A 27,209-nucleotide genomic window follows, 5' to 3' on the forward strand; every position below is an offset into this window, starting at 1 on the left:
AAATCAGAGCTAGGAAAAAAGGGATGGCAAAAGGAGCTCCCAGGGAGCAAGTGCATTGTGTGTAGTGGAGGAAGACTTCAGGAAGGAACAACGTGTAGAAGGTATGTGTCTGTAGGAGAGGCAGCACAGGCCAATGAGTGTACAGAGGAAAAAAAAAACAAAAAAAAAACTTGTGTGCGTTATTGGCAATACCGCTATGTCATTTGTTAGTACCGTAATTGCCAATAACATGCACACACAAAGAAAAGCTTCTGAAAGGGGACAAGTGGCCATTCCTTAATAGACCAAGGACAGGAGACCACACAAGACAAATAACATTTATATTGCACTTTTCTACTGGTGGACTCAATGCACCAGAGCTGCAGCCACTAGGGTGTGCTCACTAGGCAGTGCCAGTGTTAAGGAGTCCAGCCCAATGACTCCTTACTGAAAAGGTGCTGGTTTCACTTTGAATCAGATGTATAATTAAATTGGAATAAGTATTGATTGGTGCAAGCAGGGCTGGTTCTAGACTTTTTGGCGCCTGAGGCAAACTTGTGAGGATGCCGCCCCCTGATGGGTAGTATAATTGCCCCCGGGAAATAGGCAGCCTGCTGGAGGGGGTAGCAGCCAAGAAGGAGGTAAGACCCCCATCCCCGCCACTGCGCCCGCTGCCCCGCTTCCTGACTGCTACCCCCTCCAGCTCGGCGTCCCCCCATCCACGGCCAGGCGGGCTCCGCCCCCCTCCCCCCCCCCTATTGCCGCCTGAGGAACCTCCCTCACCCCTCTTCATGGGCGGCCCGGACTGGGTGTAAGTAGGATATAAAATCACCATACCATCTAATGTAGCCTGAACAGAATAAAACATGCAAGCTTATTCCAGCACTGTCACTCCTTTGTGCTGTACGGTATTCACAATACAATCATCCATATTTCTGCTTCACCTATAGTGTCTGCTGGCTCATCTTTCAGCCAGAAATTATGGCATCTGCACAAAGTGATTTATTGGAAAAGATTTTAGGCAAGATGAGGCGAGACAGAGAGTACGGTAAACTTATTGCATGTGCTTATCGACTGACAATGCATTTATAAACTGAACCATTTAACTAAGCACAACTGCTGGCACCGAAACGATAAACGCAATAACCTGCGTAATGAAAGCACTTCTTTATATTAGACAGCTGTCAAATTTATAATGTGTGCCAGACTGAGATTAATACAATAAAAATTACAATTTTAAAAAGGCTCAAAACTATTTGTTCAGCTGATTTAAATATGATCAACATGATTCAGTGTGATCTAAAAGATTTCCTATGCAATAATCAAAATGAAATGATCATTCTTATGGTACTCATACACGGTACAATAAAAACATTAAATTTTTCCAGTTTTTTAACCAAAACAATTGAATCGAATGAAAGTTTAAAATCATTTATTTTTTCGATCAAGACAGACAAATAATTAGCCCATTTTTTTCTATAAAAATCTTATCAGACATGTTGGAAAAATCGTTCTATTTAATGTAATGGAATAATCGAACTAAATGATCGAATTGGAAAAAAAAAAAAAATTGTACCATATATGGGCACCTTTAATGTCATTATTTTGTCATACAACCAAAGTTGTTTTTACAACTATGATTAGCATAACCATCCATAACATTGAGAATCGGTACACAGTAAGGGTTCCGTCAGTTCTCTGCCCCCTCCAGCAGAGCATGTCGCTAGCCTGCAGGCTAGCAACGCGTTCATACAGTGTCGGCCCAGCAATGCCACCCAAGGGACTGGGAAACATTCCTCATATGTGTGTACAATAAATGGCATTTTTTTCCTTGCTGCTGTCAGAGCTCATGAGGACACCTGTGGCAAAGACAGGAAGTCAAGTGAAACCTCCTCAAAAGGCACGCAGATGATAACGAAATCTGACAGGACATCAAAATCAGTTGTTCCTTAAGATATGTCCCCTGAATTTCTATTCGCAGTCACACCTGTGACTAAGGCAGGAAGCAAGATTATACAAAGCAGTTTTCATCTGCATTCACAAATCATTCGGTGTTGTGTTTGGCTGGCATCAGGTTATGTTCAGAGGCAGGCTGTCATATTTTGCTGCATATTCCTGACCACTGAACTCAGGGATGACTGTCTGGTCCAAACTAGACGTGCTGCCACTGCAAATCCTTTTGCTTTCGATGCATACTGCATCTGAATGAATGGTAGTGTACACAAAAGTCTTAAGCCATATTCTATGCAACATTTTTGGAGAATGGATGTTCAGTTTCATAAAAATTAGGAATTAGGAAATAATCTTAAATTCTATTGAAATCGAAAGCCTCAGAGTTGTACACAGACACAAGATTTGGGCAACAGTTTGAAGCATGTCTGAATAGACATGTGGCTGGCCTAGAGGCTAGCGATGCTTCTGTTACTATGGAGCAGGTAGCAGGGGCGATGTGTGTCAGACAACGGAGCGGCTTCATGGGGCAGCGTCAGTAAGAAACAATGCACTGAAGGGCCGGAAAGGTATTGTTAAAGATCGGGCAAGCCGGATCTTAAAGAGGTACTATGATGAAAATTAGGCTTGGATAACTCTAGTAGTATGTACCCAATAGGAAAAGCATCACATACTCACCATTGCTATGAAAAAACAAAACAGTAAGCTAGAAAGGTTATTTCAAAGCATATTTAAGGGTGTGTTCTCCCCTGCTCACTAATAAAGTCTCATACACACACACACACACACACACACACACACACACACACACACACACACACACACACACACACACACACACACACACACACACACACACACACACACACACACACACACACACACACACACACACACACACACACACACACACACACACACACCAAAAATAATTTGAAACATCCGACAAACAATAGAATTCACCGTGCAATCAACTCAGACAACTGTTGGGCAGATATCATGCAGTCAGCCACGTATGAACCATGTCGCTTAAACAACGTTCTACAGAATGTATGTTTGTTATGCATAATGTCACTCCTGCTTGCGCGTGCAATATTTAAAAGAGTAGGTAATTTGCAGTATTGGTGGGCAGACGTCATTGGAAAGACTCCGCATTTGTCTATGTCGCCAGTAAAGTGGTTTCCGAGACTTTGGTGGTTGGTTGTTTGCAGCATCTTTTCTAGAGCGTGTGTACAGACCTTAAAGAGAAACCGTGAACAAAAATTGAACTTCAACCTAATCAGTAGCTGATGCTCCCTTTTACATGAGAAATCTATTCCTTTTCACAAACGGATCATCAAGGGGCTCTGTATGGCTGATACTGTGGTGAAACCCCTCCCACAGGAAACTGTAAGGACCATGGTCCTGACCTCGTTGCATTGTGGGAAATAGCTGTTTACAGCTGTTTCCAACTGCCAAAAAAGTAATCTACTTCCAGTGACATAACCTGCCAGCAGTAAAAATGTCACCATGTGATAAATGTCAGAATGTACATCAGGGAGAGGAAACCTTTTACAATGGGCAAACACTGACTAAATAATTTATACATAATTATTGTAAAAAATGAAGCATTTTTTTGTATTATTTTCACTGGAGTTCCTCTTTAAGAACTGCACAGACATAGTAGAGAAACAAAAGAAAGAAAAAGCTAGACTTTAGAAGTAGTGTGTTTGTAACATTTAATCACTTGTGTACCAGCAGTCTCTGGCCCCTTATGGACCAGAGACTGCTGGTACAAAAAAAACCAGGGGCTTTCCGTCGAATCGCTGCATAGACCTGCCGCTCTCCCATCGCCGCATGCCCCTCACTGACGTCGCTATGACAGCAGAGCTATGCCATCAATGTGAGCCAGTGGGATTGGCTTACAGTGATGACAGGGTCAGGAGCCAATGAAATTCTCAATATGCCCCGTATGGTGTGGTGGGGGGGGATTACAAATCTGAAGATCACTCACAAGAGGATTCTCTTATTGACTGATGATACTAGTCAAAATTGGTTGCACTGACCAATGTTATGTACTTTTCTATGTGATGTTTCCAGGACATTTATATGATCAGCTGCTCCATTGTTTTGCACAAGTACATTAGTGCTGTTCATTTTCCCACTATGTGATGCTCCTCATGGTCTTTCAATAAGATACTCTGAATTGCTGGTGGCGACTGCTGTTTTTGCCTTTTTATTGTTACCGGGTTGATTTCTTTCTGTTCTTTATCTTAATTTTTTATAATGGAAGCAGTAGATCCTTTTCGGAGTTGAATCTACCACCTCATTATTTTTGGTAGGTCTCTTTCATACAAGCATTGATACATCTAAGCTAAACTATCAGCAGTGTTTTCTCAACCAAAAATAAGTGTTTTGTCTCAATTTGCTTTTCAGGACAGGATAAATGTTACTGTTCAACTGTCTCATTTGCATAGATCACACTATTTTTAATGCTTGCAGAGTAGAACAGAAGGGGATTTCAGGCAATATTTTAGTATGAGTAGTACCAAATCGTTTAGGTATACAGTACTTTATAGAGTTACATTAAAATTAGATGTTATAGCAGTTTAACCCACTCTCTGAATAGACCGCCATCGTCAGTAATGCTGACAATCTCCCAAAGTACATTACATCGCTAGTATAGGGCACACTTAATTTATAGTAAACTACTAAAGCACAACAAGACTGAGAAGAATACATGTTAATATTCACAGTACACTGCTTAGCCTTACCTGAATTACAAGGAAATCAGTTTTTTACACAGAGCAGTGGTAGGTGGCGGGTTTCATATCTGGAATGCATTTGGTGTCTTTCTATGGGATCGGTGTCTATGGGACCCTTGGACCTCTACAAAAAAAAGAAAAGAGGATATTTAGTACATCTGGAGCAAATAAAATAAAATAATTAAAATAATTCCTACTGCTGAAACATGCTTCACCAACAGTGATGACATAATATCACATTCTCTGACCATGTTAATGTATAATAATATATCCACAGTGCTGACTTCAGTTTATAAAATACTCTGTCCAGACTATTTAATAATGTTCTAGGCTCACTAGGACTAGCTAAGAAACAAGATGACAATTTAAGCAGATCTAAGATTAATAGAAAAAAGTTGCTAAAAATTTTAACATGCAAAACTCTTGACAGGTTATAGATGAAGCTGCTATTTTAAGAGTAATGGTCTAGTATTTTTAGATTTCATTTAACTGCTCAGCATAGATAATAACATGGGTGAGAATAGTAATCTTGAAAGAGTGCAGCATTCAGTGTTCATGGATAACTTTACTAAAATGATTATAAAAGAGAAAATGCTCTCGCCTTAAAAAATATCACCTGTAAAGTGAGCATATTACTTACTGTACATATGTTAAATGTGCTCTCATAAAATCATGATATCTCACTTAAAGTGGCTATTAACTCTGCAATTTTAGAGTGCTTGACCTTTTGATGCAATGATCGCGATTAGGAGGAATAGATCGGAGAGCATCAATCAGGCCGAAGACAGAACCAATCCGATCACTTCAGGCAGTATCGATCCGCAGAACAAAACGATAGTTCAACCGATAAAAATTGTTTGTTGTCAAATGGCACCATTCATACTGTCCAAACTGATCACAGTTATGGGATGGGAAGGTCGATTATTTGCTAAAATTGGACCGTTAATAGCCACCTTTAAAAATAGACATTCAGATGTTTAATAGCATCATTAAATCTGTCCAAAACAAGACTAGGCAACAAGCAGAATGTCCAACACAACCCGTCAGTACACACTATGGAAATATTTTTCAGGATCAGTGAACATGGGAACGATTAGCCAGAATGTATTTGTTTGGCAAATAGTCTATGTTCAACTGAAATACAGCCAGTTTGACTAAGGTTGACAAACATATGAACTTTTCTGTGCAATTCAAACAAAACCAATATTTCCAATTGGCCAACTAGAAATCAATTTGTAAACTTTTATCAATGGACGGAATAAGACACAATTGATCTGTGTATGGCTTGCATAAGGGAGTAATCTGCTGTACCCACTGGAAAGCATGTTTGTAGGATACAGTCATACAGGTTTTAAATATTTGAGTGGGGCAAAAATCTTATGGTGGGTAAAAAAAAAAAAAGTCTTTAATACTATTTGACCTGATTGAGAAGGGGAGACAGAGTTCCACTCCACTTTAAAGGGAATCAAATGGGAGAGGGAATTGGGGGCAGACATGTTTATTTCCTTTTAAATAATGCACCTTGCCTGGCTGTCCTGCTTATCCTCTGCCTGTAATACTCCTAGCCCTAGACCCTGAACAAGCATGCAGATCAAATGTCTATGACAAATCTGACAAGATTAGCTGCATGCTTGTTTCAGGTGTGTGATTTAGACCCTATTGGCCAGAAAGATTAGCAGGACTGCCAGGCAACTGGTATTGTTTATAAAGAAATAAATATGGCAGCTAACATAGGCCTCACACCTCGGGTTCCTTTTAAAGCAGAACTAAAGTCAAGTAGAGAGTTCAGCCTAGCATACAGAAACCAACTTTTAGACACGCCCCTGTGACACCTCTAGTCCCACCCCCAACACACCCCTAGTCCCACATACCACAAAGCCTTTATAAGCAATAGTCCTATTTGCTCTTCAGCATTCTTTAACCAGTAGTTTTGCGCAGAAAATTCACAGTGTTTCTAAATCATTTTTAGACTAAGAATGTGAAAACCCTGTGTTATATCAAAATGCTTTTAAAGTATTATTTAAAGTTATCCAAAGTAACAAAAGAGGAAAAGCAAAAACCTGGAGACGCTGCATTTATGTCATGTTCTTTTCTGAAAATTCTGCTTAGGTTTTATAATAGTCCTTCTAAACATTCTCTTCCAAGTACATGTGCAGTGAGCAGTCAGCACACCACCAATGAGATTCACACTGTAAGAGAAAACCCAGTAAAAAATTCCCTAATAAGGAAAATGGCATCCACTCTCTATATTATAATTTGTGTGCAATAAAGTCTGGTATATTCATGAATAAACGGTTGGCAATGTGTGCAGTATGACAACAAAACAATGAACATCCATAAAATGATCCTGACAGATGTAATGTCCTGGCCAGGCCTGCCGTAGAAAGGATGGGTTATCCTAGTGGGCTCCTTGCCAGAGCTGCTCTCATACTACCATGGTAGCTCAATGTGCTTCTGCATCCATCACCCTGTGATCATTGTCTTATATGGTCACATCTTATCCAATGCATCTGGATTGCCAACAGCCAATTCCCACAGTAAAGTAACAGGACTGTGTTCTCAGGAACAAGATGAACTAAAAAGATGGAAGATGTAAAGGTCCACACTAGCAATAATGGCCATGCAAAGCCATCACTTGATTATTTCAGATAGCCTTTTCTCCATACAAACGCTGTTGTTAGGCTATTTTTTTTTAGGCACACCCAGCACCCAAATTTACTCATTGCTGAAAATCGCAGCTCTGCCGCAGGGGAGGAGTAAAAACCAACCGGGGGAGGGGCGGGGTTTAGGTGCCACCACAGGGAGGAAGATTGTTCAGGGTTAGGAGACATGGAGGGGGGGAAGTTAAGGGATAGGCATAGGTAGAGGGAGGGTTCTGTGTTAGAGTAGGGTTAGATTTAGTCATAGTAAAATATCAGTGAAGATTACCAATGTTTCACTATCGGAATTCTACTAGCAGCTATCTCCTGCACCCTTTTTTTCAGGTGCCTTTTTTCCATGTATGCCCCCGAGACCCCATACATATTGCCCATGGTGTAAAACTTAGAATGTATAAAATGCACAATATTAGAATATTTTATTCAGAAGAATTCCATGTTCTTCTTCGGAACCCCCATCTTTATTAGCAGATTATATTGCAGTATGGCTCCTGTCAAAACAATCTGAGGAGAAGCCTTCCATGAATGAGACAGGAACCATACTGCAATCAAGGCTGCTGATGAAGATGATCGTCCCAGAAAAGAAAACCAAATACATTAGGATAAAATATTGCAACTCCCAGTGTGTTTTATAGACTCACTTTAATGCACTGGGCTAATGTGCATGGGTCTCAGAGGACCCCTTTATACTACTGCAAGGAGCAAGTGTGCTTATCTGATTGCTCTTCCTTCAGGGACACGGAACAACAACATTAACCCCACTCCTACTATTGGGCAGCCTACCAGGCATGGGAAATTGCCAGAAAATACATCAATGGTAAGGGCAGAGCTTACCTTCATTCTTGAGCCACTCCCGCTTTGCTGACAGGTCTTGGATTCCATAAGGGGGAGGTGCCAAACTGCTGATAGTTCTTAATTAAATACCTAGATCTAAGTTGCAAGGGGGTTTATTTTGAATAGTAAATGCACAGATTGCAGGTCTTAATGCAGTGCCTAAGAAACAAAGTTAATGAAGAGGGAGGTTCATGTTAGGCAATAAGGTAGCAAGGGAGGTTGTTATTGTTAGGGAGATAGTTGGAGAGAAGTGTTAGGAGATAAGGTAGTGGGGACAGAAGTGTTAGGGGTGGAGAGGGAGGTTAGTATTAGGCAACAAGGTAGCGGGGATTAGAGGTTAATGTTATGGATGGAGAGGGAGGTTAGTGTTAAGAGATAAGGTAGTAGAGACAGAGGTAAGAGTTAGGGGTGGAGTGGCAGGTTAGTGTAAGGCAATAAGGTGGAGTGGGTGGAGGTTAGTGTTAGGGGTGGAGAGGGAGGTTAGTGTTAGGAGACAAGGTGGGGGGCGTAGGTTAGTGCTTGGGGTGGAATGGGTTGTTAGGGTTTGGCTAAAAAGTAGCAGGAAAGGTAGAAGGGACGTAGGTTAGTGTTAAGGTGGCCACACACCATACAATTGCAATCATTTTTTCTGACCGATTGTAACATTTCAAAAATATGACCAATGTATGACACACATATGTTAAATTATTCCCCAATTATGATAAAAATGATTGGAAACTGAGAAAAATGCTAGGGTGTGTATATTAATAAAATTGACAAACTAACACACACTAAACAATCTTTAGAAAAATTGAAGAAAAATTTCCAGCATTCCGCATCGATAAAAATAAAACGGGAAATCCGAACCGATTTTTCAGTTGAATGAAAAAAAGCTTTTGATTTTTTCAGGAGTTTCAATCAGATTTATCGAAATGACGTTAAATCGGTTTATTTTATTGTATTGTGTGTGGCCACCTTTACGGCTAGAGAGGGAAGTTAGTGTTGAGGTATAAAGTGGGGGGGGAGGAGGTTAGTGTTAGGCGTGGAGAGGTAGGTTAGGCAACAAGGTAGGAGGGATGTAGTTTAGTGTTTGTGCTGGAGAAGGAAGTTAGTGTTGGACTATAAAGTAGGGGGGAGGGAGGTTAGTGTTAGGCGTGGAGATATTACTGATAATCTATCAGTAATATCTCATGCCAAATTTCACCGTCGGCGATAATAAATTTATGCTTTGGTGTCCATACAGAATACAGAACTACAAGATCCCGCCAGACAGGTACTTCCAACATATTAAATGCACAAAAGTTCAGATAGGCAATTTTATTTATTTATTTATTGTATTTATAAAGCGCCAACATATTACGCAGCGCTGAACATTAATTTAGGTTACAGACAATATTTAGGGGTGACATACAGCAATATGACAATACAGGAATACAAGAAAACCAGATCACACAGCACAGTATTAGTACAAGGTAATGCTTAGTCAGTCACTGGATGGAGCATGGAGATTAGGCAAGTTAGGTTCACTCAGATGCATAGCATGGGTTCACAGTAATGGAGGTGCCAGATCAGGTAGGACACAAAAGGAGGAGGACCCTGCCCAAAGGCTTACAATCTAGAGGGAGAGGTAAGGACACGAATGGTAGGGGACCAGAGTTCAGCTGTAGGTTTAGAGCACTTGTGAGGGGTAGTAGGCCAGAGTGAAAAGGTGAGTTTTGAGGGCTTCCTTGAAGATGTTGAAGGAGGGGGCTGCCCTAATGGGTGGAGGTAGGGAGTTCCATAGTGTTGGAGCAGCTCTTGAGAAGTCCTGGAGGCGTGCATGGGACTGGGTGATGCGGGGGGCGGTTAGGCGAAGTTCATTGGAAGAGCGGAGTGAGCGGCTAGGTGTGTACCTTTGAGTAAGATCGGAAATGTAGGTTGGACAGGTTTTGTGGACAGATTTGTAGGTCAGACACAGTATCTTGAATCTGATTCTGGACTGGATAGGAAGCCAGTGGAGGGATTCTAGGAGGGGGATCTGCCGTGATGGAGCGATGGGAGCAGTGGATAATTCTGGCTGCCGCATTCATGATAGACTGCAGTGGGGCTGTTCGGGTCATAGAGAGACCAGACAGCAGGGCATTGCAGTAGTCAAGGCGGGAAATTATGAGGGCATGGATGATGAGTTTGGTGGTGGCAGAGGTCAGGAAAGGGCGAATCTTACAGATGTTACGAAGGTGGAAGTTGCAGGACTTTGTGAGGTTTTGGATGTGGGAAGTGTAGGAGAGTGCGGAGTCCAGGGTGACACCCAGACAGCAGGCTTGAGAGGTAGGGCGAATGGTAGTGTGGTTAACAGTGACATGCACATCTGGGAGGTTCGTGGATGGCCGGGGTGGGAAGATCATAAATTCAGTTTTGTCTAGATTTAGTTTCAGGAACCTAGCAGACATCCAGGAGGAGATGGCGGATAGGCAGGAGGAGACCTTGTCCATGGTAGTGGTGGATATGCCAGGGGTGTGGAGGTAGATCTGGGTGTCATCTGCATACAGATGATAGTTAAAACCCATGGAGGAGATAACCTTGCCAATGGAGGATGTGTATAATGTGAACAGTAGGGGGCCAAGGACCGAACCTTGGGGGACTCCCACCGAGAGGTGGTTGGGGGTGGACGAGGACTCATTGAAGGTGGTCGTGAAGGAGCGGTTGGAGAGGTAGGATGAAAGCCAGGACAGGGCGAGATCGTGAATGCCCAAGGACTGGAGGGACTGGAGGAGTAGGGGATGATCTACTGTGTCAAAAGCTGCTGACAGGTCAAGGAGGAGGAGAATGGAGTATTTACCTTCAGCTTTAGCTAAGGCAAGGTCGTTGACCACTTTGGTGAGAGCAGTTTCGGTTGAGTGGGCAGGCCGAAATCCAGATTGGAGTGGGTCTAGCAGTGAGTTGGCATTGAGGTACTGGGTCAGGCGTTTGTGAACCAGACGCTCAAGGAGTTTTGAGGCAAAGGGGAGGAGGGAGATAGGACGGTAGTTGGAGGGTAGCGAGGGGTTGAGTGAGGGTTTCTTGAGCAGGGGTAGTACAGTGGCCTGCTTGAAGTCTGTGGGGAAGGTGCCTGAGGATAGGGAGAGGTTGAACAGGGTAGTGAGGACTGGGGCCAATTCCGTGAAGTGAGGCTGGAGTAAGTCAGAAGGGATGGGGTCAAGGGGGGAAGTAGTGGTATGGGAAGTCTGCAGTAGGTGGTTGACTTCCTCGGTGGTAGTAGGAGTGAAGGATGTGAGGGGAGGATAGGGTGGAGGAGGAGCTGGTTGGGAGGGGTGGGAGGTGAAGATTGGAGATTGGATATTTCCTGGCGGATGGAGACAATTTTGTTGGTGAAGTGGGTGGCTAAATCTGTGGCAGAGAGGGAGGAAACGGAGGGTGGGGGGGTGGGTTTAAGCAGGGAGTTGAAGGTGGCAAAAAGACGCCGGGGGTTGGAAGCTTGTGCTCCGATGAGCTTGGTAAAGTATTCCTGTTTCGCATGAGCAAGGGCAGTGTGGAACTGCAGCAGGTTGGTCTTGTACTGTAGGAAATCCTGGTTAAGTCTAGTTTTTCTCCATTTCCGTTCAGTGGCGCGTGTTTTCCTCTGGGAGGATGCGAATATGGGTAGTGCGCCAGGGCTGGGGGTTAGGGGGTCGGTTGTGGCGAAATATTGGTGGAGCAGCTTTTTCTAGGGCTGATGAGAGAGTTTGGCGATACTGAGCTGCAGCAAGATTAGGACAGGTTAGGGTGGGGAGAGTGGAGGAGAGGGCATGGAGGGGGTCAGCAAGGACACTAGGGTTGAGCTTGCGTAGGTCTCGCTGCAATGCACACTATGTTTGGGTTTGTGCATTGTTAATTAGTGTAATTTTACTATAATATACATTAAAAAAAATTGGAAACAGAACAAGGGCTTTAGGATGCTTGCAGGCATTCCATGTATGTAATTACAGGCCATAAGTTATGGAGAGGGTGCCAAGGTCCTTTACCTGTTCCCAGTTCTGGGATTCAACTTCTCTTCTCTTAGGCCTGGTGCACACCAGAGGAGTTTTTCTGAGCGTTTTGAGTTTTTAAATCTGCTGCTAATGTTATCCTATGTGTCTGTGCACACTGGAGCAATGAGGTTTTGTAAAAAAAACCCATAGCATTACATTGGGAAGAGCTTTTGAAACCTCTAAAAGCTCTTCCCAATGTAATGCTATGGGGTTTTTTACAAAACCTCATTGCTCCAGTGTGCACAGACACATAGGATAACATTAGCAGCAGATTTAAAAACTTAAAACGCTCAGAAAAACTCCTCTGGTGTGCACCAGGCCTAAGGGCTGGAACCCACAGGAGCGCTTTTGGCAGCGTTGCGATACGCTACCACTTTGCCAAACCGCTGGCCCAATGTTAATGGATGGGGCAAATTCCAGGCAGGACGTGCAGCATTTTGGGAGCGTTAGCGCTTCAATGTAAAGTATTGAAACGCTAGCGGAAATGCTCAGCAAAACCTAAACTGAGCGGTTTTGCTAGCGTTTTGCGGTTCAGCACTAGAGATGTGGCGAACATCTCTAAATCCATGGGCCTCTTACTACTTCCGGGTCGCAATGACCCGGAGTAGTACGCCTGCGCTGCCCGGCGGAGCGCGTACTAGATCGCGCTCCCGTTGCCGGGCACTCTCTGCGCATGTGCGTGACGTCATGAGTGACGTCACGCTCATGCGCAGAGAGTGCCCGGCAACAGGAGCGCGATCTAGGACGCGCTCCGCCGGGCACCGCAGGCGTACTACTCCGAGTCATTGCGACCCGGAAGTAGTAAGAGGCCCAGAGAGGTTCGCCAGGCGAACTGTTCGGCCCAACACTATTCAGCACACTGTAACAAATGAAAAATACTTCACAGGACCAATCAGGATAAAAACAAAACGCTACGCAACCGCTGAGCAAAAAAATACAATGTTGCAAAATGCGCCCGAAAACGCACATGAATCCGCTTGCAAACTGCTCAGACAAAACGCTAGCGGTTGCGTTTCGCGTTTGCTGGTTTAAGTGGGTTCCAGGCCTTACAGTGTATTTGCTTTGCCTCACTTCATTAGCACAACCAGGCACTAGTAACACTGTTGCTACGAAGAGAAGTAACCACGTGTGTGAGAAAAGGGTAAACATGAAATGAGCAGCGCAGCCCTGCCACACACCTGCCCTCCATTCCAATATGGTTTATACCATTTTGGCTTGATCCTCACTATTTTCTACTCTGCTCATAAACAAGCCAGAGCACAGATGCCAAAGAGTTGAGCCGGGTTGGATTAAGAGGGAATTACAGAGAGAAATCCTATTAAAACTCCCCCCTCCTTCAAAATGTGGAGGAATAAAAAGCTCCAATTGTTACAGTACACAATTACTATTTTTGAAAGAAAAAATAGCCCAAACACTGCTGTGATACAGCCACGTTCAAATAGAATGATAAGTCAAATAAATAAAATTCTGAGCGTTTTTACAGCAGGAATGGAAAATGATTTTTTCATGAATTATAATTAGCCTATGGAGCTGCTCTAGTTTTCCTAGGGAAATAATTTTGAGTATAAAATTATAAATATAAAATATTTATTTTAGTTTTTATTTAGAGCCTTCCTCTGGGAGTTAAAACTGCACAGCCACTTCCTTCCATTATTGTAGTCTGCGGTGGGGAACACAGCTTGGATCAACACTTCTCTTTATATAGAATGTTTGCTCACATCAAAATAATACACAAAACAAGTAAAACCATGTACACTAGAGATTTTTTTTACCTCTATACACCTCACCCTGTACAAGGTAAATATGGCATAATATGGCATATCTAAGGGGGTGGTGGAGACGGTCCAAATAACTATTTCAGTATTTCTGCAGCCCAAAAACCTTTAGTGGGACCACAGAAGAGCAAATCAAAACTTCTGTTTCACACAGTAAACAGTCCTTTCCTGTGCTTTAGAACCTCCTCTACAAGTACTCAGTGACTATATATCTCACTAACCATCAAGTAATTATAATAGCCTAACAAACAGGGCTGCCTCAGTACAAGCATCTTGTGGTAGCTGCAAGAACTCCCTAAAGCAGTGGTCCCCAACCCTGTCCTCAAGGCCCACCGACATTGCATGTTTTGCAGAAGTCCACAGAGGTAGTGAGTCAGCTCTGCTGAGACACTAATTACCCCACTTGTGCATGTTTGTGGTTTCCTGCAAAACATGTACTGTTGTTGGGCCTTGAGGACAGGGTTGGGGAACTCTGCCCTAAAGCACCAGTTCACACAAATATCTGGGTAGCAGTAAATGATAGCTGCAGTGCTCGTCATTTAAGCGATGCCCATTCAAATCGACAGTGCTTGGTACCGTCGCTTACTGTCAATTGTGTAAATGTCACATTTCCAATTCCGATTTTTCCCTGTAATCTCAAATTTTTTTCTTGGATGCAAGCTGAAGCATCCAGGATCGGTAACCGTTGCGCTTGGTGTGCCCCTGTGGAGGCCAAAAATGCAACGCATGTAGCAAACCAATGCTTTCCTGCATATATGAAGAAAAAACATTTTGCCAAGATTCAGGGCTGTTGGTTTAGACACCTGTATGAAATAGCCGTAAATTGATTTGTAAGAACTAGACTCACTTGACTTGGTGTTGAGAACTCCATGTAATCCTGAGCTCTTCCCCATTTAGTTACAAGTTCAGGGCTAGACCCTCTACTGGCATCAAGGAAGATTTGACTGTTAAATAGTGGAGTGTAGGGTTATCTATGGTGTTTATACAAACATTATGGGACATGGAGCATTTCAAATAAAGTATTTGTTTTTGTAACATTAAATTAAAATCTAAACCACAGAAATAATAAAAGTAAAAGAAGCGTAATCAACGCTATCCTTTCTCTTGCTAAACAACAGGTGGCAACCGACATTTAGGGCAATTTTTAACAATATTTTCAAGTAAACATACAAGGCCCAAGTGTATGTGAAAAGCCTCCGATAAAAACACCGGGAGCAATTCTGCCGTGATTGTCCTGCACTTGCATTTCTAAAAACACTGTGTGCAGCATTTCATGAGAGATTTTCATTCCCTGAACAAGAATCACAATCGCAAAAACAAAATAGTCATGGTTTTGCAATGAATTTTTAGCGTGCAACAGCTCTAACGCCTACTAGAAAGTTTAGTTCTTGCACAAAAAGAAGAGTAGGGTGGTCGGTACAAGACCCTCAATTAGGCAGACACTGGGGAGGGGGGGGGCGGGGGCGTCCAGTATGTGGAAACTGCCATAAATGTTTCAGTCTAATAAAAGTAGACAAAAGAAAATATCTGGGCACCAGCCAAGAATCAAACGCACATCACCGCTTTATTTCATATCCAGTACCAAAGGCACAGTGTGGACGGCCTGACAGTCATTTCACAGGTATGACCAGTTTTGTCAGAGGCCACAAAACAAAGTCTATTTGTGGCCTCTGTCTTTGATACTGCTGGCCTAGACATGAAAACTTTAGACATGGCGAGTACTCCCACTAGTTTATTTGTTATAGGCCCTCCAAGGGAATATAAATAAACTAACTGTATGGAAAAGTACACTAAGCATTTAAAAGAGAACTCCACACAATACCATTTTCTAAATATTACAACCATATTGGCAGAGACTTAGCATTTTAGATTTGAGCCACAAGAAGACAAGGAAAATGAATTATAATTAATTGTGCAAATGAGCCAGGATCAGAGAGGACAGTGGCCCAGGCAGATCCGAACAGTAAGGAGAAAGGATGACTGGGTCTCAAACCTGGATTTTTATGCAGTTGTAGCAATAATGTATTTCACCATAGTAACCAAAAACATGACGTTTCGGCCAGCAGGCCTTTATCAAGTACTTGCACCTCTGGTGGATCTGGGTGTGGACTGGTCAACTCCCTGGTGCTGAATTTCTGCAGTGTGAGCTAGTGGACTCTTCTCTCTTTGATCCGAACAGTGACCCAAAAAGTAAAATGTGCTCCATGGCCAACAAAGACACAATACAACTACAAAGCACTCTGCATAGACACAGCAAAAGCCAAAGGTTACATGGAAAAAAGGTAGTGGATTCCTTCTTCCAAGCATCACAATAAAGCTATACATCCCAGAGGCATCCCATTCTGATATTGTAAAACTTGCATTTTAACCTAAAGAAGTGGCCTTGTCTCAAAAAATGCATCATAAAGAAATGCATGTCTAATAAAAAAAAGTATAGATTTTCTCAATTTACCTAGTGCAGACTTGTGGTCTACATCTGCCTTGTGGTTGGTTGGTTCATGGGAAACTTTATTCTGGGAGATACCATATTTCCTGTCTACTAAATCACCAATGTGAAAATCACTGCAATGCCGTCTAAATGATGTTAAAAGACAGGTTGCTGGATTGTCAGGTAATAACGTGGCAAAGCACGCCAATTCCGTCTAATCTGCTACCGTTAAGATTCTGGGAATAATCACATCCAATGGCCTGAAACACGGTGAACAGACTGACGCTAAAGAATGGTTGCAACGCTGCCTACAATGTAATGTGGCAACCACTCACCTATCAGTGATTGCAGTGATGCACTGGGAGTCATCTCAGAGCTAACTCCATCCTGAATTATCGCAACTACTTTCTGTTTTAAGAAAGCAAACTTTTGTTTTTCTGAATTAAAAGGACCACTGTCACCACAATAAAAAACAAGGAAAGTTAGATAGTCCCCTAAGAGGAGGGAAGGCCTTGAACCCTTTAGAGCCTCCCCTTCCTCTCTGTGTCCCCATGTTCCATTGCCAGGCCCTCTATTCCAGCCTGGCACTTTAAAGAAAACATGTACTGAAAAAGAGTTCCCCTGGGGGGGTACTCACCTCAGTAGGGGGAAGCCTCTGGACCCTATCGAGGATTCCCCCGTCCTCCTGTGTCCCACAGCGGTCTTGCTGCAGCCCCCAGAACGCACAGGCGACAATTTGTCTCCCACGGAGATCGGTCATTTTCACCTATCTCCGTGGGAAGAGCGGATACTGCGCCTGCGCTGGAGCCAAGAGGTAAATATTTACATCGCCGCCGCCCGGGAGGATTTTTGCCGCTGCCGGGGGACCGAGGAGGACGGGGGAAGCCTCAATAGGATCCGAAGGCTTCTCCCACACAAGGCGAATACCCCCCCAGGGGAGTTTTTTCATTACAGATTTTCTTTAATGTCGAAGAGGCCTTCAGGTCTCCTCAGAAGGCCAAACTTGGGTTTCAAAGAACTTCCGAAGACGAGCAGCTTCATGCTTTGCATACTTCGGAAGTATTCTGAGACCTGAGTACTTCTGAGGAGACCCAAAGATACAGCTGGCTGGAGATTAACGAGAGGACACAGAGAGGAATGGGCAGGCTGTAAGGGAACCAGAGCTTCCCCCCTCCTCTTAGGTGAACATCTAACTTTTGTTTTAGGAGCTTGCAGTTGCCCTTTAAGTGGTGTATCCTAATACTGAACTCCGAAGTGGTTCTCTGTTTTTATCTTCAAGTTTATTTAAACTCCTCAATTCACACCAGCATATCATTAGTTTAATGTAGTTTAAAAATGGATTTCATTTATAAAATCTGAAAGAATGGAAATTGGAGGCAAGAGCCTTACAACTTCTCCGTATTTATTTTCTATCACGCATTAATGAATTTTCAGCTGTGTTAGGCTGGAGGACAATTACTCTTTAATTTATACTATACGTGCTCTCTGTACTGTGTACTTATCCGTGACAACAGCCTGCAGGAGGATAGTGTAAATCAGCAAGAATAGCAATTAAGTTACCTCAGAATTCACATTTCAAGACTTGCTAAACACAACTAAAGAAAAACACGATCATTTAAAGGTGTACATTGCCTAATTAACACATGAAACCCCCAGGGATCTCAGCGGCTCGTGGTAAAATGATGCAAGTTTATTTTTACTTACATTGGGTGTATAAATATAGAAACTTTCCTTGCAGCTTATGTCTAAACAAGGTACAAGAGAACCATCTGCGGAACAAACTTGTGTAAAAGGAATGAAACCAACAATTGTAACAAAAAGTGCAGGTTTATACTAAGTTTTAGGAAACTAAAGTAGACCTGATCTCTTGCACAGGACAGAATGAAAACATGCACCCTGAATGTATTTAGAGCATTTAGCCCCCTAATCTGTGACTAATCATGACTGGAATTTGATCTCTCAACTGTGTCAGCTCAGGATTGACATAGCAGCTAATTTGTTAATACAGGATGTTAACCCTATGTCTGCTTCCATGAAAGCAGGAAGTAGATACACTGCGGATTTATAGCAGAATTTGTATCACCTGTAACAAAGAAATAGTTTTTTGTAAAGGTTATTTTACTGTTGCATTCTGTAGAGCAGAGAGGAAGTTCGGAGTTCAGGTCCGCTTTAAAGGGAACCTTAACTCTAAAAAAGCTACCAGCCCCCTGCAGCCATCCTGTGCCCTCGCAGTCACTCATGGCTCCTCTGGTCCCCCGATGCCGGCTAGTTTCATTTTTGCCGACTGAAAGTCGGGCAGCCGCCATGCGTACCTTTTTACGCATTCCCGCTGGTGCAGGAAGCTATTGCGGGCAACAACAAGTACATTTTTACGCGTGTAATTCGTAAAACTTTACGCATTGCACCCGTAATGCGTAAAAATGTACTTGTTGATGCCCGCAATAGCTTCCTGCGTCAGCGGGAATGCGAGGGCACAGGATGGCTGCAGGGGGGTGGTAGATGCCCCAGGTAAGTAAAACTCATGTTTTTTTTTTTAGAGTTAAGGTACCCTTTTTAAGTAAAAAAAAAAAAATGTGCAGCTTATTGAACCAATGCATACAGTATCTGTACTGATTGTATTGATTTCTTTTTTCACAAATCACTCTGCTCCTTTCCAGAAACTAGGGGTTAAACATTGAACTGGGCACATGAGGCCTCTGCAAACAAACATTTTATGTTTGAAACCAAACAAAGATGATTAGTTAAGGAAAAGGTATGAGCGAGAGGCCCATCAGTAAGTGGCCAGATTTCAGGAATGATACAAAGTATTGTAAAAGAGGAATTTCATTACACTAACTGAAACTCTTCTGGATAACAACATTGACTTCAGCCCACCATGGGCCTGATGCACTCACCAGCCATAATATTACCATGTGGAGAGAGTGCACAGCAATATTACTGGTAGTACCGCCCCAGTGTACCGCAAGTTACGCTATCAGCTTGCCCCGCAGTACTCAAATAATGTGAGTGTTGCTACAGTAACAAGTAGCGCATTATCCTAGCAACGCGCCCGCTGCTTAAAGAGGTACTTCAGCCTAAACAAACATACTGTCATTAAGTTACATTTGCTATGTTAATTGAAATAGATAGGTAATATAATCTCTTACCCACCCCGTTTTAAAAGAACAGGCAAATGTTTGTGATTTCATGAGGGCAGCCATTTTTTTGGCTGAAAGGAGGTGACAGGGAGCACGAGACAGTTCCAACTGTCCTGTGTCCAGATCACCCCTCCCAGTTGCTAGGCAACGAGAACAACAACATAGGAAATCCCTTCATGCATTGCACAGCATCAGGGGAAAAATACCAGGCAGTTTTCTTTGATGGGGTGGAGCTTAGCTTCTCTGCAGCTAAAAATTAGGCTTATATAAGAAAAACAAAGTTCTGATGTTGTGAAACGGTTAAAGAAACACCAAGCCTTTTCAGTGCTGCTGAGTAGATTTTTAGTCTGGAGATTCACTTTAAGTATTGCAGGTCACGCGCAACTTGCAGTACAATGCCTGTGGTAATATCAGTAATATCGATGTATCTCCACATGGTAATATTACCACGAATTAGTGCATCAGGCCCAGTGTGTGGAAAGCAAAGTGGTCCTTTCACTGATTTGCTAAACCAAAGGGATTAATGCAGAACCATGCACATAGTTTTAAAAGGAAAGACCAATTAAGGATGGGCAACATTGCTAAACAAATGTGACCTGCAGGAAAAATCACTGGTAATAAAAAGAAAGAGTGACAGCATTCCCAAACCTGTTATACTTAAAGCATCTGCAAAAGTGTGTTTAAACCCTGTAACCCTGACTGTCAGCTTTGTGTAGAATTGCAGTTATAGATGCTTGCTGCCTCTTTGATAATGCAGGCTATAGTGGGACTTTGGGACTTCAAGCAAACATAAGGGCAGACTCTGCTGAGAGGAAAACTTCCTGAAAGCTGGATTCCCACAACGCCAGATGCACAACGCTGTGGTCACAGCATATTCTAAGTTGATACAGGTGCCCCGTCACGTGTATATCGACATATTCCCACTACTCACAATTGTACACCCGTTGTGCTGTCACTGCCATTCGAGTCAACTACGACCATCGCTGGGCTCCACTGCACTGGTCAAGCACCGATATACAGATCAGAGGCCCTGGCAGAAGCATTAGGCTCCCAATGGATTGCAAAAGACCAATAGGAATCCTCTTTAGCAACAGGGAGGATACTTATTGGTCCACCCCTCAATATATACCAGTATTCTGTAAAGCGCTGCAAAAAATGTCAACACTATGTATACTAAATATTAACTCCAGGATAAGATTCCTGCAGAGAGAAAAAAAAGATGCATAGTTATCTCCTCCCTGGCATGGTCACTGTTCCAAGATCTTCCAATGTCATAAACTTAAGCCTTGTACACATGCTAGAAAAAAAATTATTTGAAAACGCCGAATATGAAACAGATATTACTACGTTGGACAACATTTGGTATTAAAAAAAAAAAAAAAAAAAAAAAAAAAAAAATGTAGCCAAATGACGACGACCGATCCAACTTGTGTATCTGTTCTGATGACCACTGGCCAGATATCGTGCAGTCGGCTGATCCTTTGAATTGTCACTTCCACTTGCGTGTACAGTTTTCTAAGGACATAATCATTTGGAATACCAGTGTGCGTGTGTCTGAACAATGTTGTTTAAGATACTCGTGGTTTCTTTTTGCCAGGTAAGGTCGGTCATTTGTGAGCGACAACTGTAATGTAGCGTGTGTTCGGACCTTACTGCTGATCCTCTCCTGGGAGTCTCCAATGCCTGCCTTGTTCCCGACTGCAATGAAATCTTTCTTCAAGAAAGTAGTAAATGATATAAAAACAAATAAAATATACTCTGAGTTGTACAACGAATAAAGCAATTCTTCTCAAACTAATGTCGGCATGTGAAACAGAAGAAGAACAAAGAACTGAACAAGTTTAGTCTTTTCACAAAATCTCAGTTCAAACATGTGTCACCTATGACCCAGAGAAGGCAGCTCACACCAGGAAAGAATGCAGACACACACACAGCCTGCTATTGTTCTGACAAGTACATCAGACAAAATAAAAACTGTAGTCAATTGTGGAAATAACCCATGAGGGTGGCAGTGGGATAGGGTTAAATAAATGGTTGTTTTCAGTATAATAAAACAGACCAAAGTTATCAGGGGGGAGATTCAAAGGGACTAAAGGCTTGTACCAATGTCGCAACTATTTGCAACGACAAGCAATTTTTTTGTGCCACGCGGGTTTGTTTCTGAGATCTTGCGACGTGGGAACGTGCATGGTATTATTTGAATGAAGTTTTGTAACGTGCTGAGATTTCAAATATCACAGAGGATCTGAGCTTTAACCTCCCAGACGACTCCCACGCAATTCATGGGTTCACAGTTTTGGTTGTCTATTGTCAAACATTGATATCTGGACTGCAATGTATTTTCAACCCATTTTAATGTACATGAGATAACACCCTATACTAGGTGCAGTTGCTTCCTGTGGGGCTGGAGTTTTGTGGTGCAGTTTTTTCCTGTGGAGCTGGAGTTTTGTGGTGCAGTTTTTTCCTGTGGAGCTGGAGTTTTGTGGTGCAGTTTTTTCCTGTGGAGCTGGAGTTTTGTGGTGCAGTTTTTTCCTGTGGAGCTGGAGTTTTGTGGTGCAGTTTTTTCCTGTGGAGCTGGAGTTTTGTGGTGCAGTTTCTTCCCGTGGGGCTGGAGTTTTGTGGTGCAGTTTCTTCCTGTGGGGCTGGAGTTTTGTGGTGCAGTTTCTTCCCGTGGGGCTGGAGTTTTGTGAGGCAGTTTCTTCCTGTGGGGCTGGAGTTTTGTGAGGCAGTTTCTTCCCGTGGGGCTGGAGTTTTGTGAGGCAGTTTCTTCCCGTGGGGCTGGAGTTTTGTGAGGCAGTTTCTTCCCGTGGGGCTGGAGTTTTGTGAGGCAGTTTCTTCCCGTGGGGCTGGAGTTTTGTGAGGCAGTTTCTTCCTGTGGGGCTGGAGTTTTGTGAGGCAGTTTCTTCCTGTGGGGCTGGAGTTTTGTGAGGCAGTTTCTTCCTGTGGGGCTGGAGTTTTGTGAGGCAGTTTCTTCCTGTGGGGCTGGAGTTTTGTGAGGCAGTTTCTTCCTGTGGGGCTGGAGTTATGTGAGGCAGTTTCTTCCTGTGGGGCTGGAGTTTTGTGAGGCAGTTTCTTCCTGTGGGGCTGGAGTTTTGTGAGGCAGTTTCTTCCTGTGGGGCTGGAGTTTTGTGAGGCAGTTTCTTCCTGTGGGGCTGGAGTTTTGTGGTGCAATCTTTTCTTGTGGGGCTGGAGTTTTGTGGTGCAGTTTCTTCCTGTGGGGCTGGAGTTTTGTGGTGCAATCTTTTCTTGTGGGGCTGGAGTTTTGTGGTGCAGTTTCTTCCTGTGGGGCTGGAGTTTTAGGAGGCCAGTTTCTTCCAGAAAACTGACTAAGCTCAAGTAACCCTACTGTAAAAGGTCGTTACCAAGTTTTGGCTCCACAGGGGAGAACTCTCCCTTTTGGTTTAACAGACCCAACAAGGGGGTTGTCTGGACATTTATCAGTCTGATACCAGTACTGTTTTTTTGTTCGAGTGTTAGATGGCAATTTATGCCTCCCCCCAGCCTGAAGATTGCATATATATGTATGGTGATGGTTTATGTTTGAGGCCCATTTTATTTATCAATATTTATTGAAAGATAAGCTTTAGGTATCATGATGCCATAAAGAGAAGGCCCGAATTTAGGAACGGTTTTCCAGGTCCAGTGTTTGTGAGTAATAAACTGCACAGCAGCAGCAATTGTCACTTATTTTCCACACTTACACAAAGTGGGTTGCAGGAGCTTTTACATTAACAGTCTAGAAAGAGAGTCTGTTTAAATCAATGTGGAATAGCTGAGCATTTAAACATATGAGGTAAGCGATGTGAAATAATACGTAGTATTAATCTCAACAAAAAGTAAAACTGAACTGATGAGATCAGTTCTTTCTCAACAAAGGTGGAATTTAATTTTAAAGCTCCAGAGAAACTCATCACAAGGTGTTGTCAAAGGATTTATTGTCTCCGGAAAGGTTTTTCTTTGGTTTGCATCTTGGCTTATGCAGTGATCGCCCATTGTGCCTGCTAAGAAATCGATCCATCCTTCTGCTGATCTTCTTTGTCCTCTCTTTCCCTCCACTTTCCAAAGCATAATGGACTGCTCAAGAGGCGGGCTGTCTCATAATGCCCCCACATTATAAAAGCTTTATCTCTGTAATTTGTTCTCTAAGAGAAAAGTCTAGAATAATTGGTTTCTTTTCTAGGGCAGCCAGGATGTCCACTGAAGTCTTCTCAGCATCACACTTCTGATACCCAAGCCAACATGTGACAGTGTGTCTGTACAGCACATGTTCCTTGTAATGTCGCCCTAGCATATCAAATAATGTTCAAAAGTGAAAAAAATACAGCATGTGAATGGGGCTTAAGAATTAACTGGAAGTGCATACAAGGTCCGCAAAAAGTCAGCAGTCTGTAGACTCACAGAAGTTACTGTTGGCAAACACTTCTGGCTGTTTTTATTTAGAATTTTGAGTTGGAGTCATGAGAGTAGAATTGCATTTTTAATTACACATATATCATCTATACTGGAAAGAAACAAAAAAAACTGACAGGAGATCCACTTAAAATTGAATATACTCAACTGTTAACAAAAAAAAAAAAAAAAAAAAAAAAAATTTGAATATTTTGTGATACCTCTTCTTGGTATTGATGCTGAAGTCCTACACATTTAAAATGATAACTCCCAAACCCATTCCTGCAAATCCTGGGTAGACTGGCTTGTCGGCCTCATGATTATTACACAGCAGTTTGAAAATTAAAAACATTAAGTTAGCATCTGCTTAGTGGACAAGTTTCCACTTTCTGACAATTCAGCAATGTCCCTCCAAAGTTCATAGGTCAGGTGTTAAGCAAGTGGTTTTGCATGCCTGGAAATGACCAACATGTAGCAGAACTCCTGACAGTGTTAAATTTTAAGAGCCTAGAACTCTACTAAGCATAATGTGTTTCTAAAATTGCCACACATCAGTGGAAAACAAATACTTATCACAGAGTCTGCTTTTCCTGAACTGCCAAGGTATGTGTAAGGAGATGTCCGCAGAACAGGGTACGGTTAAACTACTGGGGAAAAAAAGAGCATCCCTTACAAAATGGTATATTTCATTGTTCAGCTACCATACAAGACATTCTACCAATAAGCGTGTGTAAGGAAATCAGGAAAATACCCAGGTGCCACCTGGTCACATGGTACAGCCCTTCTGGCAGTGATGGAGAGAAGACACAGGAGGAGTGAACCATCGGACAGGTGAGCTTAGGAACCACCTCAACACTCACTATGGGCCTGGGGAGGGAACACATTACAAATTGGGGGCCCCGCAATGCAGAGGCGGCTGCACAGATTTCCAATACTTCATGCTGAAATCTATTGGTAATCTATGTGCAGTACACTGGCAACAATAGATCCCTCTCTCATCAGATTCGATCAGAGAGGGATCTATCTGATGGTTACATTTGCTAATCATCTGCCAGTGTAAGATGTGAACCATCAGCTCATTCATGGCCTACCATCCACACAAATAAACAAAAACACAATTCAAGGCTATGTGTGCATGCAAGAAGGAATCACAAGACAACTGATTATAAAACTCCTACATTTTATTCAAATAAAATACAGAAGGACATTCTCATCTAAAAACATGAAAACTAAAGCCCTCAGCAATGTGCACATCAGATATCATAAAACACACAAGGAAAAGATAAACAACTATATTTCACTGGCTTAATATCAAAACTATCAATAATCACATAATAAAAATGATGCAATGATCACAATGTGCTGTAAACCGGTACAATCAGTGGGAAGCACTATCATGTGTGACATCCATAAATATCACCATGATGATGCATAGCTTTCTTAGTGGCATGATGCAGATGGTGAAGGGTGAAAGAAAGCGTTAGTAAGTTAACTAGCATTTATCATGCAATAAAAGCCATTGCATTGATATACGGTATTCCTTTTCCATAATGATGTACTATAATCTGTTGATCAGAAAGTTCCAATTAAAAAAAATTCATAGTGTCAGCATCAATAAGTTAAGCATGCAAAACTGACCATGTTGTTGCTATCCAGCATTGCGAATATTAATAGGGCAGCACGGTGGTATAGTGAATAGCACTCTCGCCTTGCAGCGATGATTCCCCGGTTTAAATCCCAGCTGGCCCACTATCTGCAAGGAGTTCGTATGTGCTCCCCATGTCTGTGTGGGTTTCCTCCCGCAACCCAAAAACATACAGATAAGTTAATTGGCTTCCCCTAAATTGGCCCTAGACTACGATGCATACACTTCACCATGCATCCATAGACATAGGACTACATTAGGATTAGATTGTGAGCCCCTTTGAGGGACAGTTAGGTGACTAGGGATGGCCCTGATTAGAAGAACTCATGGAGAAGCATGTGATCAGTTTGATCAGCTGATAGATTTGTAAGGTCCTGATTTGCAGTCATGACTTCCTGATTTAACACATGATCAGGGCCAGCAAATCAAAACCTTACCAATCTATCGGCTGATCAAACTGATCACATGCTTCTCCATGTGTTCTCCTAAGCAGGGCCATCCCTATAGGTGAAAAGACTTTATACTCTGTACAGCGCTGCGTAAGATGGCGCTAGATAAATACTAAATAATAATAACAATATTTCGCTTGGCATGATGAAGGAATTGCCAACATAAATACAGATAGTGTTGCATAAGCAGCTTCCATTGGACTGACTACATTATGTATTGTTATCCCTGCTGCTATTCTGGTGTGATAAACCCTCACTGCTGCAGGACTGGCTGCTACTAATTGTTCTCATTATGCAAGGAGTGTTGGATTATAGTTGCTATACTTTATTCATTCTAATTCATGCATGCAAGGAGGCTGCATTAAATTTGACGGTGGAACGGTTTGTTAGCATTTATCATGGCAACTCCCTTGTTATTTTCGCTATAATGAGATAGGTTTACCATGACGGATACCTATTAACACGGCCACTTTCAGAAAGCACCACTATGTTCCAGTATAATCCAAGTAAGGTAAAGGGAGATGAAAATTAAATATCAAATCCAGGTTTTTTGAGTCACTTATCTCTACTAGACATCTTCAAGGATACTTGGAGATTATTTTACTGCCCTGGTGGTATGATTATTTCCGGATTTTAAGGTCTAAAAACGTTTAGACCCTAATAGCGGGGGGGGGGGGGGGACAAAATCACACCGCAGTGAAATCTGCAGCAGCCCCTGCACAGACTCACCTCCCCGGGATCCAGCACTGCAATTCTCCCTCCGTCCTCCGGGTGGCACAATAACCCTATAGTGAGATCGCTGACTGTCGTCATGACAAGTGATCTTACCAGAGGGATCAAAAGCCTCAGAGGACCAGAAGAAGAATGGCTGCCAGTGTATGCGAGTTAGGGCTAGTTCACACTCGGCGCTCATGATTCTTGCTTGTGATTCCTCTTCGATAGAACGGGAATTACAGAGCAAGTGCCCCCAAAACGCTGCATGCAGCGCATTTGCGATTGATCGAAATCGCAACTGCTGCAGTGTTATTGTATCCATAGGAATACATTGTAGCAGCGCTTTGCTGATCGCCAGCTTGGGATTACCACTACTTGCTCCTTTTTTCTAACCCGAGCCTGACTTGGGGTTACGGGTCAAGGAGGTTAATAAACACAGCTCAGTTTTAAATCCTGCAGTTTCCCAAGCAAGTGGAGTATGAGTCCTATCAGTCTTAGGCCTTGTTCAGACTATACGCGCTGCCGTGCGCATTTTGGCAGCGC

The 27,209-nt window shown here is 42.7% G+C and overlaps 1 protein-coding gene across 4 annotated transcripts in view; it reads right to left on the reverse strand.

The window, feature by feature from the left end:
- The window catches only part of HYCC2 (hyccin PI4KA lipid kinase complex subunit 2), a 131,462-nt gene that overhangs the window by 72,778 nt on the left and 31,475 nt on the right, over positions 1-27,209 (reverse strand). For all 4 annotated transcript variants that reach the window (XM_068245143.1, XM_068245146.1, XM_068245144.1 and 1 more), the window contains exon 2: positions 4,683-4,797. The gene's annotated coding sequence lies outside the window, so the exon portion shown is untranslated. The remainder of the gene's footprint in view (positions 1-4,682; positions 4,798-27,209) is intronic.

Source organism: Hyperolius riggenbachi, chromosome 7 (genome assembly GCF_040937935.1).
Source record: "Hyperolius riggenbachi isolate aHypRig1 chromosome 7, aHypRig1.pri, whole genome shotgun sequence".
Classification (NCBI taxonomy): Eukaryota; Metazoa; Chordata; class Amphibia; order Anura; family Hyperoliidae; genus Hyperolius; species Hyperolius riggenbachi.